The sequence below is a fragment of the Typopeltis vanoorti genome, chromosome 3 (genome assembly GCF_054136105.1).
Source record: "Typopeltis vanoorti isolate ZY-2024b chromosome 3, IOZ_Tvanoo_1.0, whole genome shotgun sequence".
Classification (NCBI taxonomy): domain Eukaryota; kingdom Metazoa; phylum Arthropoda; class Arachnida; order Uropygi; family Thelyphonidae; genus Typopeltis; species Typopeltis vanoorti.
This window is the reverse complement of record NC_143551.1, coordinates 121322047-121339103: the sequence shown is the minus strand read 5'-3', so window position 1 is coordinate 121339103 and position 17057 is coordinate 121322047. Positions and strand designations below refer to the sequence as shown.

General features: G+C 37.0%; 1 protein-coding gene across 1 annotated transcript in view; it reads left to right on the top strand.

Moving 5' to 3' along the window:
* The window catches only part of LOC150108524 (cAMP-dependent protein kinase catalytic subunit alpha-like), a 202834-nt gene that overhangs the window by 2196 nt on the left and 183581 nt on the right, over positions 1–17057 (top strand). Inside the window, exon 2 of the mRNA XM_090415947.1 lies at positions 494–541. The gene's annotated coding sequence lies outside the window, so the exon portion shown is untranslated. The remainder of the gene's footprint in view (positions 1–493; positions 542–17057) is intronic.

The window sequence follows — 17057 nt, the reverse complement described above, 5'->3', positions numbered from 1 at the left end:
CATGTATTTCTTTTACTTGATTTCGTATTGCTTTTACAGCTTCAACGCGACTTTCCCAGCAACCTTTTTACTTTAAAAAGGTTTTAAAGTAAAATTTTGGATGTGGTTTAGAGGAACATCCCATTGATGACTCGATGAAGAAAAGAAATTATAGATTGACTGAATAATGTCAAAAAATAAAACCGTATCTACATTGCAGCTTGCTGCATCGCTCAATACCAAGTTCAAGGAATGCGTACAACACAGAACAAAAAATGCTCTAGGATTTTTGTTCCTTAAAAGTGCTTGTACCCTTGCATTCTTCCCCTTCATATATGACCTGTTGTCATATCCCTGACCACAGATATTTTGAATATTTAAGTTTTTTTCCTAATAATTTTAAAATTACTTCAGCCATACCACTTAATGTTGTATTATTAATTTTAATAAAATCTAGAAATCTTTCCTCTATTAGTATAATATCTTGGGTTTCTTCATTTTTTTTCTTTTATAGAAACATATCTTACAATTAAGGACATTTGCTCCTGCCATGAAATATCAGGTGCAATCAACAATTATTGAAACATACTTAGCATTCATTATTTTAGATACAATTTTTTTAAATTTCATTACTCAATATATTAATGATTTCATTTGGTATACATTTCTCTAAATAATGAACGTGAATGTCATTGTTTTTTATGTGTTCTACATGTTTTTGTAATATGCTGTCAAATTCGGTGAATAATTCAATCGGTTTCAAACATTTTCCATTATTATTTATATATAGAATATCTGAACTTCCTCTGAACTCTATGTTTTCTTTTGCAAGAAATTTAATAACTGATATTATACATTTTAAAACATGCATCCAGTGTTCTTGTTCTTTTTTGAGTAATTTTAGCTGATGTTGATCAATTGTAGTTTCATTTTTTAAACGCTTTTCCAAATCAATACGTTATTCGAAATTATTAAAATGTTCTTGAGATTTTTCATGATGCTGAAAAACTTGAGGCATATGTTTCAAATCATTATTTCCTTCCAAAATTAAGTTCATAGTTCGAATATTAGAAAATAATTTGCAGCAGAAACAAAATACTACATTTTTTGAACTTGAGTAAATTAACCAAGATCTTTTAATGGTTTTTCCGTTACTCAAAATCCTATTATAATGTGATACATGAAAATTTCTATTATGCTCATTGCATGGAAAAAATTCTCTTTTGATTCAGCAGGAGAACCTCATTTTACTAATATATCAATTATTGAATTGGACAAGTTTTGCATAAAGCTGGATCATCAAAAAGCTTGTAATTTAGTGTTGAGGTATTTGTATTTGAAGTCGAAGCTATTGGGATGTTTCTCAAGAGTCTGATTATCATCATTTGAATTTTCAGACTCATTGTCAGTGGGGGACGCCACAGGAATGTCGCTTTCACTGACTCTTGTTTCTGATAATTTCAAAAATCTCTGCAATTGATTTTCTTGCTGAGCTCGAATAACTTCTCATTTTGCTTGTCTTTTTCGGTGATGTGACCAGAAAGGGTTTTCATTTTGTTTCTCTGGTATGCCATTTTTGTCTGTTTCTGAAATCATAAAAAAACTTTATTTTTTTTCATAAAGTATGTGCCCAAAACAAAGTAAAAAATTTAGAATTCAATTGTCATTTGCCAAGTCTTGCCCTTCAAAATTCACATTCAAAATTGAAATTATTATTATATTATTAAAAAAAAAAGAAAAAAAAAGCAGCTAACGCCTTTTTATTCCCGTATACGGGAGTAGGTGAGGCCATTCAGCCCTATCTAACTTTTGGAGACTGAGTGGGCAGTTCAATCTCCACTGGTACCAATCAGAGATAGATGGCCCAAGGCTATCACTAATTAAGCGGTACACAGTGAAGAGAGACAGCTCAAATGTGCCGCCATCTCGTGGTCCCTAACCCTAACACAATATATTTAATGTCTGAAATATTGTGGGTTCTACGGTCAATTTTCTCGAGTTTACGGGACGAAAAACCCGAGTTTCCAGGAGGAAAAACCCGCTTGCCTGTGCCAGAGATCGACTAACTCGGGAACCGGTCGAAAAAAGGCTTAGAAAAATTTCCTCTAGTCGCCAACTAGACTCAAAACCAAGTCTTCCTTCGTGCGGCCAAGCGCCGTGGGGTGCAAACGCCACATCCACTGAGCTACACAGGCTCATTTTTATTATTTATTATTATTATTATTATTATTATTATTAAACAAGACCTCATGGAGTCAAAGAATCAAGTTTAAGACTACCGTGTCTTAAACACATTCAAACTCCTTGCAGACACCACACTCTCAGGCAAGGCATTCCAATCACTCACAACTTTGCACGAAAACAACCTGCCTCTCACTCCCTCTTTATACAGTTTCCAGGGATGACCTCTGGTTCTCCCCTGATCTCCCACTATTCTCTGTAGAACTTCTCCACCATTGATCCTATAACAACCCCTTACCAACTTGTAGGTCTCTATCATATCTCCCCTCTTCCTTCTCTCCACTAGACTCTGCAAATTACATCTTTTCAATCTTTCCTCATACTCGACATTCCAGAGGTCATAAACTACCTTAGTCAGTCGCCTTTGGACCCTTTCCAACATCTCTTCATCCTTCTGAAAACCAGGTGACCAAATCTGGGCACAATAGTCCATGTGTGGCCTAATCAAAGCCTTATACAATGGAACAAGAATCTCCCTACTTCTACACGTCAGTGTCCTCCGCATCATTTCCAGAAGTCTTTGTGTTGTCTTCACAATTTTGGCGATGTGTCCCCTAAATTTTAGATCCTTATCCACTATCACTCCCAGATCTCTTATTTCCTCTACTTCCAACAATATATTCTCACCAAGCATAAATTCTGCATCTCATCTTTGTTTTCCAAATTTTAGAACCTTACATTTTGCAACATTGAACTCACATCTCCATTTGCTTTCCCAATCACTCAATTTATTCAAGTCTTCTTGCAAGGCCACAACATCTTCACTACTCTTTATGGTTCGTCCCAACTTTGCATCATCTGCAAACAACTGAATATCTCCATCCAAATCTTCGCCAATATCATTAATATACAAGTTAAATAGTAATGGCCCTAAAACAGACCCCTGAGGCACTCCACTAGTGACTTTCCTTTTCCTGGATATTGCACCCCCATACACAACTTGTTGATACCTATCAGATAGCCAGTCTCCAATCCAGTGCAGCAATGTAATATCCAACCCCATCTGCTCTAGTTTGACTGTCAACTTATCATGAGGTACTCTATCAAAAGCTTTTGCGAAATCCAAGTATATTACTGTGTATCCTTCTCCTCTGTCCAAGGAAGCAGTCACTTTATTGTAATAAGTAAGTAGATTACTAAAACATGACCTCCCTTTAGCAAATCCATGCTGTCCATCAAAGATTATACCATTGTTGTCAACTCAACACTGGATCCTAGTTCTCACAAGCTTCTCCAACAACTTAACCACAACACCTGACATACAGATAGGCCTATAGTTTGATGCTTGAGTTCGATCACCTCCTTTATGAAGTGGCACAATCTTGCCCTCTTCCACTCTTTAGGGACTTGACCAAGTGCAAGACTCGTATTAAAAAAAAATGTCAAGGCAAAATGATGCTGCAAAAAATATAAGAAGCATATCACACTGTTTCGTCTATCCAAATTCGAAGTGGAATTTAAGAAAACGAATATCGTAATATACACCTATGTTTCAGACTAAATATTTGGATAGATCAGCGTTTCTGAAACTTCAGATATCCTTGTACCCCTTCTTTAATTTTCATATCAAAATAATAATAATAATAATAAATAAATAAAAATATATTTCATTGTATATGTCTGTCTTATTTGAATTTAGATGTACATTTAAACAAAAAAATATGATTTTATTTTTAATTGAACAAAATTTATTATAAAGATACTATACATTTTTACTTAATATAAATAATTTATCATCAATGAGAGGTGAAATTGCTTATTTCTATATCTGCTATATTGCTTTCTTTTGTGCATTTTATAAATCCAGTCTTTAACCAATGATCCATACTTAAGAATTTGAAAGCTAAAAAAATTACCATATTTACTTGAATATAACTCGCACTTTTTTCCCAAAATTAAAGCTAAAAAATCATGGTGTAAGATATATGTGGGGATTTTCGGAAACTAAAGTTTTCAGAAAAAAAAACTGAAAATGGGTATGACTTACCAAAAAGCTTCTATTCTCCATCACTTCTGTCCTCAAGAGCTGTTTCCTTGTGTGCAAATGCAAGTCAAACTTATCTACCCAAATAGAGTTATCTTCTTTCCCATTTTATGAAGCAAAAATTACCAGTAATTTAAGACACTTGAGATACGTAATGAACAATCCTTGACAAATTACTAATGAGAAGTGAAAGATGTGCATGATTGTAGCCCAGTAGAGAAAGTGCAGCTATTAAGAAGTGCATATGATTGGTGCGGTATTATCAAAAGATCGCATGACCCAAACAAAAAGTGAGCTGACAATTGAATGGAAATGCTAATTCTCTTTAACCGATTTCCATAATATCTGAAATACATTCACTATATATTTCTTAGTTTTAACACGTTCATGACATGGTAGTGTCAAGCAAAACCATATGTTGCACGAGCAACATGTGGTTTTGCTTGAGTCTATACAGCAGTTTCTGTTGGAGGGAATATGTGATTCATTAGTTAGTGTTTATATCCTCAGTTGTCTCGAATTGCACTGTTTGTTGAGAAATATATTACACAGTCTGCAAATGTCTGTGAACCTTATTCAGTAACATGATAAAACTAATTGTTTTTTGTGTGTCTGCAGTATAGTTGCTGTTGTGGAGGGCGTATTGTTTAGTGCAGGGAGCGAGTTATCGCTTCAACATGAAAGTTGGGGCGATAGTGACTCCCAATTTAAGTAGGAGAATTAATGCATAATATAATTTAATATATATAGACTATAAAAGTTTATGAAATTCATATCGTATGATACTTTATGGGTTGTTTCCTTAAGTATCTAATAAGTGGATTCTAAAATGAAAAAAAGTTTGTTTATCAAGTGTATATAATAACATCCCGTCAATGTAATCTCCTGCCCCCATGTTTGTGTATATATATATATATAAATCAGCTAATACCTTTTATTCCCATATAGGGAGTAGTTCTGCATGGTTAGCCAAGTGGCTATGTTCTTTGCAATCATATGCTTGGAGAAGGAGTGTCCTAGGTTCGATTCCCGTCGACAACATGAGGAGCTTAAGGATCTTCCTAAGCCATAGCCAAGTTAGCTGGTCTTGGGCGTGGACAGTAGGGTTTTTTTCCCCAGTTTATCCTGAGGATTTTCCTCCCACAAAGCAGGCAAACCGGCCCCATGAACACACACTTCGACAGACATGGGATACTACCGGGAATAAGGAGCAACCAACCTATTCTGCGGGATTATTGGTTTTGGAAGCTTACGCAGTAAAATGTGTAGGCTTGTGCGAAAGCATAACATACAATGACGATGACGATAGGAAGTAGGCGAGGCTGGTTTAGCCTTATCTATCTTTTGGAGACTGAGTGGCAGTTCAATCTCTGGTAGCCAATCAGAGATAGCAGGCCCAAGGCTATCACTAATTCAAGTGGTACAAGTCCTGCCATCTCATATATCTAGCTGTAATACATTTTTAATGTCTGAAATAGTGTTGGTTCTATGGTCAATTTTCTCGAGTTTACGGGACGAAAAACCAAATTCTGGGAGAAAAAACCTGCTTGTCCATGCCAGAGATCGATTAACTTGAGAACTTGAGAACCGGTTAAAAAAGGCTTAAAAAGTTCCTGTAGACCAGAATCGAACTCATCACACCGCTCTTTCTTCGGCAGTCTGATGCTAAGTTTTCAATATTTTCTGGAAAGTAAAGTATAGTTGAGGCTGTTTTAGTCCTGTGTAAGTTTGGAAGATTGTAAGGAAGTATAATCTCCACCAGTAGCAGTCAGAGATGACTCGTCTTAGACTATCACTAATTATGAATGGCATCCAGTGAAGACAGGTAAACAAGTGCCACCATCTACTAGTCCGTAATATACTACAGCTTCCACTACTTGTAAATAAAGTAGTGGCAAGATGTGTACAAAATGTAAAATAGTTTGTTTATCAAGTGTATATAATAACATCCTTTCAATGTATGTTCTATATCTGTTTCCAAATTTGTAGGAGCTGCTGTATACTATCATCAAAGTGTTGCCTGTTGATATCAGTGATAGTGAGACCTACTGGTTGAAGAACCTCTTTCTTACACATCACAAAGTCACAGACCTCTGAGGGGGTGGGAATTCTTTCATTTTGATATATAAGTCAAAGGACTCATATCTGGTGAATATGGAGGAGAACGCGCCTGCATATTTAATGAGTTCTACATTTATCCATTGTTCTCAAGAGGAGTTTCCTAATTTACTTTGATATATTGCTTGTTGGATTTCTTGTAATGTTTTCTACCTGTATAATTAGTAGTAAGCATTATATCTTGTTTGTGTATAGATCTAGTTAATCCTATGGAAGTTGGAATTATTTGAAGAAAGACATTCTTCAAAACAATACAAAAAAAAGTATTTCAAACTCTTTATTTGAGCTATCATCTAACTCTTTATCCTGAGTTAGATGATTTCTGGCATATACCAGTGTTTTTTTTTTTCTCCCATAAATTCAACAAAATCGGCCATAGTACCCATACTATTTCATACAATAACATACTGTGTTAGTAGTATGGCCAGCTAGATATCAGCACAGATCTGCAATACTCTCTTCGCTGAATGCCATTTAAAATGAGTGATAATCTTTGGCCATCTATTTCTGATTTGTTAAAGGTGGAGTTTAACTACCATTCAGGCTGCAAGCATTAGGGTTCAAGCAGTCAGTTTCAACTACTCCCTATAGAAATAAAGGGCGTTAGTAAATTTTTTTTACTATTTTGTCATAAATTCTGGAAGAAGGATAACCAGATTTTTGCTTTGATTATTTCAGGTTTAACCTTTTCTTTTACTTTCTCACTAAACTATACTTTCTTCAAGCATCTAAGCAACAATTCATCTTACTCCAACCAACCATTCAAGGGCAGTCCATTAGGCATGTACAGATCCTTTCATCCATAAAATTCACTCCACACATCTACAAACTGTCCACCATTCCTCCTGCACCATATTCTCAATTGTCCTCTCACCATTGTTCATCACAGAAGAAAGTATTATCAAGAGTCTTGTACATAGAGCTCATAACATCTGCTCTTCTGATTCCCTTTTGTTAAATGAATTGAATAAAATTAAAAGCAATCAGATGTGTAATGGATAGAACAAACTACCATTCAAAAAAAGTATTAATAATTATCATCATTCTACCAAACTACAATCTGATACGAAAAGAACTTCATCTTACCTTAAAGGAACTTTGGAACAAATAGCATGCATTCTTCATAAACTCTATGTGCTTTCCTCAGACTAGCTCAGAAACAGTCTTCTTTCCTTCATCAATAAAGGATACATTACTACCTCTTTCCTTACCAGGTGTTTATCAAGTACCCTGCTCATGGCATCTTTGCTATTTTGGGCAAACTGGCTTCTCTTTTGGAATCTGACAAGTTTGGCCTTGTTTCTAATGTTATTGCTATCAGGCATAGCACATTCTTTGGAATCAGACAAAACTTCTTCATTCCAGAAAGTTCAAATTTGATCATCTTTCTTTGATATGCGAAATGCTACAAAATCGTCCGAACCTCAACTGATCAGACTGCATGCCAGTCTCCAAGTTTTGGGAAGTGATCACTATCGTTCATAATTTTTTTTAATTAATAATTGTTTTCATTTTTTTTACCAACACAAATTTTTACAATTGTTCCTTTGAACTCTAATAGTGTATTGATGTACTTCAGCTGCAACTGAGACACAAGCTAATATGTCCATGATTTATGACTTGTTATTGTGATTCATGTTGTTGGATTAAAATATATAAAATATAAAATATATAATATGTGTAACCCATGAAAGTTATTTAAAAGTCTTAGTGTGCATTTTCCATTAAAACTATTTATAATGTAACATTTGATATAATTGTAATTTTAAATGTAATTATGTAATAAACTGTAATAAATTATGTAATAAATGTAATTATAAATGAGGTACCCTCAGTCACACACCAATTGGTGAGAGTGATCATGAAGTGATTACCTGGATGGTTGCCAGCAGTGTGAGGACCTCTATGAGAAAAAGGGTATATGTGGAACTACAAGTACATGGGGGGGGGGATGATTATGAAGAGCTCAGGAGACAGCTTGCAGGTGTAGCATGGAATGAGGAGTTAGCTGGTAAAGAGATCAGTGCAGCTTGGGGGATTTTCAAGAACTATCTAGTAGAAGCAATGTCTAAATGTATTCCAAGGGTCAGAAGGTTAAATAAAGTAGGTGTGAAATGGATGAAACATGTGATACAGGGAAAAAGGGCATTATGGAGGCAGCATAAGAGAAGTGGAAATAACCAATTCCACGAGGACTACAAAGACCAGGCAAAGCGGGTAACTTGGTTGGTGAGGATAGCTAAAGAGAGGTATGAACAGCATTTAGCTAATGAAGCCAAAAAGAATCCTAAGGAGTTCTTTCAATATGTAGCCAGCAAAAGAAAGAATGATTATGGAAGGATGACATTGACTGGAGAAAATGGTGTGAAGACAACTGTTGCAGAAGGTGTGGTTGAGATACTTATTGAGCAGTTCATAAAGGTTTTCAATCTTGTGAATGTGACTTCATGGAGAGATTGAGAGCAGTTGATGATGGGGAGGAGAGAGACTGACTGTAAGTGAGCAAGAGTTGTATGGGGGAGTTGAGCAAACTAGATGTTAATAAGACTGTGGGACGTGATAATATATCACCACATCAGTTGATATCTGCCTTGACATATTTTTTTAATATGAGTCATGCACTGGGTCAAGTTCCGAAGGAGTGATTTTGAGAACTAGGATCCAGAATTGTGTTCACAACAATGGTATTATCTCTGATGGACAAGCATGGATTTGCAAAAGGGAGGGCATGTTTTAGTAATCTTCTTACTTGTTACAATAAGGTACCTACTTCCTTGGACAGAGGAGAGGGATACACAGTAATATACTTAGATTTTGCAAAATCTTTTGGTAGATTACCACATGATAAGTTGATAATCAAACTAGAGCAGATGGGGGGTTGGATATGTTGGATATTAGATTAGTGCATTGGATAGCAGACTGGCTATCTGATAGGTATCAGCAATACAAAGTATTGTGTATGGGGGAGCAATATCATGGAAAAAGAAGGTCACTAGTGGTGTGCCTCAGGGGTCTGTTTTAGGGCTATTACTATTTAACTTGTATATTAATGATATTGGCAAAGATTTGGATGAAGATATTCAGTTGTTTGCAGATGATGCAAAGTTGTGAAGAACTATGAAGAGTAGAGAAGATGTTGTGGTCCTACAAGAAGACTTGAATAAATTGATTGATTGGGCACAGGAATGGGGATACGAGTTCAATGTTGCAAAAGTGTAAGGTTTTAAAATTTGGGAAACAAAGATGGGATGCAGAATTTATATTTGGTGGGGTATATTGTCGGAGGTGGAGGAAATAAGAGATCTTGGGGTGATAGTGGATAAGGATCTGAAATTTAGGGGACATGTTGCCAAAATTATGAAGACATGGACTACTGTGCCCAGATTTAGTCACCTGATTTTCAAAAGGACGAAGAGATGTTGGAAAGGGTCCAGAGGCGACTGACTAAGGTAGTTTCTGACCTGTGGAATATCAAATATGAGGAATGATTAGATGCAATTTACAGAGTCTAGTGGATAAGAGGAGGAGATATGATTAAGACCTACAAGTTAGTAAAGGATTGTTATAGGATCAATGTTGGAGAGATTCTACAGAAAACAGTGGGAGATCATGGGAGAACCAGAGGTGATTCCTGGAAACTGTATAAAGAGGGTGTGAGTAGGGGAGTCAGCAGGTTTTTTGCATGCAGAGTTGTGAATGATTTGCCTGAAAGTGTGGTGTCTGCAGAGAATTTGAGTGTGTTTAAAGCACAGTATGTATGATAAAGGACCATTATATTATTCCAGTATGATAAAAGGACCTCCTAGATGAGTCTCTGACTCCATAGGGTCTTGGGTAATAATAATAATAATAATAATAATAATAATAATAATATCTAATTACATCAACGTGCAGTACTTTACATTTACAAACATTGAAATGACAGCCATTTTCACACGATCACAATTTTCTCTTATTCAAATCATTTTACAAGTACTGCATATCAGCCACATAATAAACAACTTGTATTATGAGAGTATAGACTGGAATGAAGAGACAGCGTTTGAGAATAAGGAAAATGAATTTGTCGAGTTCTTCAGACACAACAGTATCAAGCAGTATGTAAAGGAGGACACGTGAGAATCAAGACTTTTAGATCTGATCATTTCATCAGAGGATGTAATTGTGAGTGGCGTTTTATACTTCCCTTTAATTGATGGGAGAGTGATCATAAAGTGATCCTGGGTTGTGGCTAGAAATATGAAGACTGCTGTGAGGAACCAATATATGTGGAAGTACAAGGCTGGTGATTATGACAAGCTTAGGAGACAGCTTGGAGCTATAGCATGGAATAAGGAGTTGAGCTGTAAGGAAATAAATACTGCTTGAGAACTGACAAAGAATACATAACAGCTCAATGTGTGAATGTATTCCAAAGGTCAAAAGGCTGAATAAGTAAATGTAAAAATAGATGAATGAGGGGATTAAACACCAAATCTGAAAGAAGAAGGCACTTTGAAGGTATTCACAAGATTAATAACTATTGCATGAATAAAGAATATATTATTATTATTATTATTATTATTATTATTATATCAGGTGACTCCAGGGAGGCCCTAAACATCATGTCCACACAACTATACGACATTTTCACAGTATCTATCATACCTTGCCTTGAACTTGCTCACCGTCATAGCACTCACAACAGACTCAGGCAGCTTATTCCACTCATTTACCACTCTAAAAGTAAAGAACCCAACTCTAACACCCCTACTAACCACACTCTTGCCCAGCTTCCATAGGTGTCCCCTAGTTCTCCCACCACCAGTCCTGATCTCAAAAATATCCTCTGAATTAATCCTATAGAATCCCTTTAGCAATTTGAATATCTCAATCATATCTCCCCTTTTCCGCTTATCAACTAGTTTCTGCAACCCACAAATCTTCAACCTGTTCTCATATGGTTCATTCCATAGACCTGCTATCATCTTAGTCACTCGCCTCTGGATCCTCTCCACCTCCTCCCCATCAAGAAGGAACCGAGGTGACCAAATCTGGGCACAGTAGTCGAAATGAGGGCTTATCAAAGCTCGGTACAGAGGTACAATAACTTGCTTGTCTCTGCTCGTCAAGGTATTTTTCAACAACCAAGTGAGTTGATGAGCTGATTTAGCTACTTTTGCAATGTGTCCCCTAAACTTCATCTCCCTATCCACCAACACTCCCAAGTCCCTGGCCTCATCAATCTCCTGGAGTACAGTTCCACCAGTGTGGTATACTGCTGCTAATTTTTTCACCCCAAAATGCATAACCTTACATTTTGTCACATTAAATTGACATCCATTCTCCTTAGCCCAGAACTCCAATCTATCCAAGTCATCCTGCAAGATTTTGACATCTTCTGCATTCACTATTGCCCTCCCCAACTTTGCATCATCAGCAAACAAATGAACTGTTCCACTTAGATCCTTCCCTATATCGTTAATGAACAGATTAAACAGCAGTGGTCCAAGAACAGAACCCTGTGGCACACCACTAGATGTGCCACAGGGTTCTGTGGCACACCACTAGGTGTGCCACAGAACCGTCTTTTGGACTCTACTCCTGAATAAACTACTCTTTGATATCTCTCCATCAACCACCCACCTATCCATCTCGCAAACCCTATATCCATTCCTATGTTGCGGTTTACAGATTAGAATTCCATGTGGTATCCTGTCAAATGCCTTTGCCAGGTCCAATAGTATCACTGTAAACTTCAGAAAAAGTGATGATTCACTTTTAATGAGTCATCCTATTTCTGACCCAACATAATGTAACGTTAAAAGCCATGGATATGGACATGCTTATGCCTACCAGAAGAAAATGTGCATCTTGGTAACTCAGAACTGTGTCTGAACATTTTCTAGTAGATATTAAGTAATTTTTGAGAAACCCATAATTTAAATAGATAATGTTTGTGAATTATTTAACAAAGGAAGATTATGCATAAATGCTGAAAAGATGATATATGTATTGAGCCATGTCAAAAACAGTTCGGAGCTGCGGTGACCAATCGGCCGCCGCTATGTGCATGACGTAGTCACCAAAAGAGGGCGCTCACATTAGCTATATAGGTTTCAGAGTGGAATTCAATCGCTCTCTTATTTTCTGTTCCTGGTTCCTGATCGAAGTGCTGGATAGCTGTGAAGCTTGCCACCGTGCCCAGCAACATTTCCCATTGCTGTACGTGCCATGTCGACCATAGCCACAACTGAGGAATGTGGCCAGAGTTCCAGAAAAGGGCCGTTGGTTAGCCATGCCAATGTATAAAATCAGCGAAGAGGAGAACCTCTTTCAAAAAGAATAGAAGTATGTCGCAGACGCCATAAGAAATATACGGTGAGGAAACCTGGAAGTCTAGTTAAGGAAGTCCCAATAACTACCAGAAAAGCAAGAACAGTAAGATGCAAGCTTTCGTATTAAAATTGAATAATAATCAAAGAGGGTATAAGAAACAGAACGTTAATGAGCTCCATATAGTCAACTTCCACTTTGTATCTAAAGAACTGTAATCTTTTGGACATTCTGTCTACATCTAAAGAGCAAGTGACACCCTGAGCTTAAGCTGAGCTGGGAACCAAGGCTTCGGAGTGTTTATGTTAGAAGAAACATTGTTATCATTGTATTAAATTTGAATTTAAATATTAACTGAATTTTTGGGGAGGATAAAGCCTGAACATAAGAGAGAATATTATCTCATGTGAATTTTGCAAGATGGAGTACATCTGATATACTTCACACTAGGATTGTGGAATGTATCTATGTATATATATGCGTTATTCCTATATATATATGAACTGAGCAACTCAGTAGAAATTAACCGAGTCTGAACGTAGTTATACAAAGAAGAGTATGAGATTGATAGTGTAAGATTTTAGAGTAAACCTTTTGGATACATTAACTAAAAAGGGGGGGAAGTTCAGGCTCTTTAGAATTGAAATCTCTGACCAAAGTGTGTATATGTATTTTGTCTAAATAAATGTATTCCTTTAATTCAAACCTCATGAGTCTGTCATTGTTCTGAGAATTGAGTTACCACTTGTTAAATTTCGGACCATGCATAATTAGTAGGGAAATCCATTAGCAACTAAGAAAGAGGGACCACGGCTGCAAACCACTTGATCCCTATATTGTTTTTTCAGTAGTTTAAAATTGTGTGTCAGAATTCAGTTGCCGGCTGGCGCAGTCGACTTAAAAGAATATAAATTTGTCGGCAACGGAATAGCACAGAGATAAGTAAGATAAGTAAATAAATAATAAACTAATAATTACAGAGCAGTCCATGATGTAACAAAACCCATTACCCTTATCCAGTTCAGCCGTCACCTTGTTATAAAACTTGAGCAAGTTACTGAGGCATGATCTACCCTTCACAAAGCCATGCTGTCCCCTGTACAGTATCTCATTTTCATCAATCCATTCCTGTATTTTTCCCTTGACTACTTTCTCCAAAACCTTGACAATGACTCCTGATATGCTGATCGGTCAGTAATTTCCAACCATAGTCTTGGATCCTCCACAGAGATAAGTAAGATAAGTAAATAAATAATAAATTAATAATTACAGAGCAGTCCATGACGTAACAAAACCCATTACCCTTATCCAGTTCAGCCGTCACCTTGTTATAAAACTTGAGCAAGTTACTGAGGCATGATCTACCCTTCACAAGGCCATGCTGTCCCCTGTACAGTATCTCATTTTCATCAATCCATTCCTGTATTTTTCCCTTGACTACTTTCTCTAAGACCTTGACAATGACTCCTGATATGCTGATCGGTCGGTAATTTGCAACCATAGTCTTGGATCCTCCTTTATGCAGTGAAACTATTTTCCTCTCTTTCCACACCTTCGGGACTAAACTAGACCCGAGACTCAAATTAAACAACATGGTCAAGGGCACTGATAATTGCTTAGCCGCTTCACGCAAGACCTGTGCCGGTATACCATCCAATCCCACAAATGTATTCACATTAAGGTTCTGTAATAGACTATTCACTTCCACTTCGTTCATCACAATTCCAGTATAAACTAATGGTTCCCTCATTTCTTCAATGTCACCACCTGGATGATATACTTTTGCAAACATGTGCACTCAGTAACTCCATTATATCGACTGATTCAGTGACCTCCTTACCATCGTCATTCCTTAAAATCATTTTGCCGTGTACAGTTTTTTTCTTGCTTGCAGCATATTGAAAGAACTGTTTGGGATTCTCTTTTGCTTGCATAGCTAGTTTCCTTTCATAATCCGCTTTTGCTTTTTTTTACCACACTCATTACCCTTCTGGGGTACACTTTATACCGTTCGTGTGCCTGCAGGTCACCCCTTTCTTTAAATTTCCTCCACAGTTGTTTCTTTTTTTGCAGCTCAAGCTTAATGGTGTTATTCATCCATTTAACCCCTACTTGTTTTACTATTCGGACCCTAGGTATACAATCAGCCATAACCTCCTGGAAATGCTCCTTGACCACTTCCCATGCTCTATCGATGTCCAGCCCTTGCAGTTGTACATGCCATGGCACTGATCCAAGCAATCTCCTAAGCTTTTCATACTTGCCAGCATGATAATTCCACATATACCCTGTCTTAATTGAAAATTCCACACCTTCAGCCACCTCCCAGGTCAAAACCTCATGATCACTCTCACCAATAGGTGGCAACATGGTCATATTCATTGCAGTCAAATTCTGAGATGCTATTACCAGGTCAAGCACTCTCACACCCCCTAGTATTTTCAATTACATGCTGTCTCAGATAGTTATCCCTTAATAATTGAATAAAATCTATTTCCTTCCTCACATGTGTCCTCTTCTCCTTCCAATCAATGTTACCATAGTTGAAATCCCCCATAATAATTACCCTCCTTCCACTCATTTCATCAGATATATGCCTCCCATGATGAGTCTTTAGACTCCATGGAGGTCTGGTGTTAATAATAATAATCATGTGGAATGTTCCCTATGAGGATAGATTGAAGATGTGTTGACTGCATTAGTTGATTGATTGATATGAGAAAAAAAAGAGTTGATATGATAGAAACATCCAAGTTTCTTAAAGGGTTTTTATAAGACTAATGCAGGAGAATGTTTCAGCACTTGGCTAGAGGAGCCAAAAGAAGAGGTTAACCCTGGAAGTTGAATAAAGGTGTGGTTAGTTGGGTGTGAATACTAGATTTTTTGTTTGGAGAGTTGTGAATGAGTGAAATGGGTTACCAAAGTCAGTTGTGAGTCCTTTTCTGTTAACGTGTTCAAGAAGAGGTATGATAGAATGTGGAGATAATTTGGCTCCCCACAATGAGTCTTCAGACTCCATGGAGGTGCCCGTACAGTAGTAATAATAATAATAATAATAAAGAGAAGGGTAGGAGAGTGATTCAGTTGGTAAGTACAACAAAAGTGCCATTCCTGCAGAAATTAGCAAATCAGACTTAAGAAAAACCCTTCTGAGTTTTTTTCAATATGTGGCAAGTAGAAGGAAGAAAGATCATAATAAGATGCTGTTAATGGATGAAAGTGGGAGACTAGTAACTGCTACATAGGACCTAGTCAAAGTGTTCAGTGAGCAGTTCATGGGGTGTTTCATCCTCAGTGTGAAATCAGAAACTCAAGTGTAGAGAACGAAATAAGAGAAGACTTAATGGTGAATAGGCAAGAGGGTATATGAGGAGTTAAGTAAGCTACATGTCAATAAGGCAATAGGAATTGTGACGCCTCACCATGTGTCTTAATGGAATGTTCCAAGGAGTTAGTATCAGCCTTGGCCTACCTGTTTAACAAGAGTCTTGCAAGAGCACAAGTCCCAAAGTAGTGGAAAGAAGGCAAACTTTTTCCACTTCACAAAGGTGGTGATAATGCTAAGTGAACAAATTATAGGCTGATATGCATACCTGGAGTTGTAGTTAAGGTATTGGAGAAGTTGGTGAAATACAGAGTACAAAAGTGGGTTGATAACAGTAGTATTATTTGTGCTTGTCAGCATGGGTTTGTTAAAGGGAGGTTATGTTTTACAAACTTACCTATGCACTCTAACAAGGTGACATATGCATTGGACAAGGGAGATTCATATAGAGTGGTATACTTAGATAGATTGCCACACCACAAGTTAGTCACTAAACTGAAGCAAATGAGATTATTATTGTTATTATTATTAACATCTGACCTCCATTGAGTCAAAGACTCATCGTGGGAGGTACACGCTATTGCTCATCCAACCGTGCTTTAAACTGATTCACAGTGTCTACATTCACAACACACTCAACAAATGCATTCCACTCACCAACCACTCTGAATTCAAAGAATCTTCTCCTCATTCCTTTGTTGATACCCTTGCTATAAAGTTTGCAGCGACGTCCTCTTGTTCTACCCTCCCTCTCCCATTCTATGAAAAAACTTCTCCATGTCAGCCTGATAACAACTTGTGACTAGCTTATATATCTCAATCATATCTCCCCTCTTCCACTTATTCACGAGGCTCTGCAGTTCACATTCTTTCAATCCTCGTATTCCACATTCCAAAGACCACCGACCATCTTTGTGAATCTTCTCTGGACCTTTTCCAACATATCCTCATCACCGTGAAAACCTTGCAGCCAAATTTGTGCACAATAATCCATATGATGCCTGATTAAGACCTTATACAATGGCATCATAACCTCTTTATTTCTGCATGTCAGGGTCCTACACATCATTGCCATTACTACACGTCTTCACAACA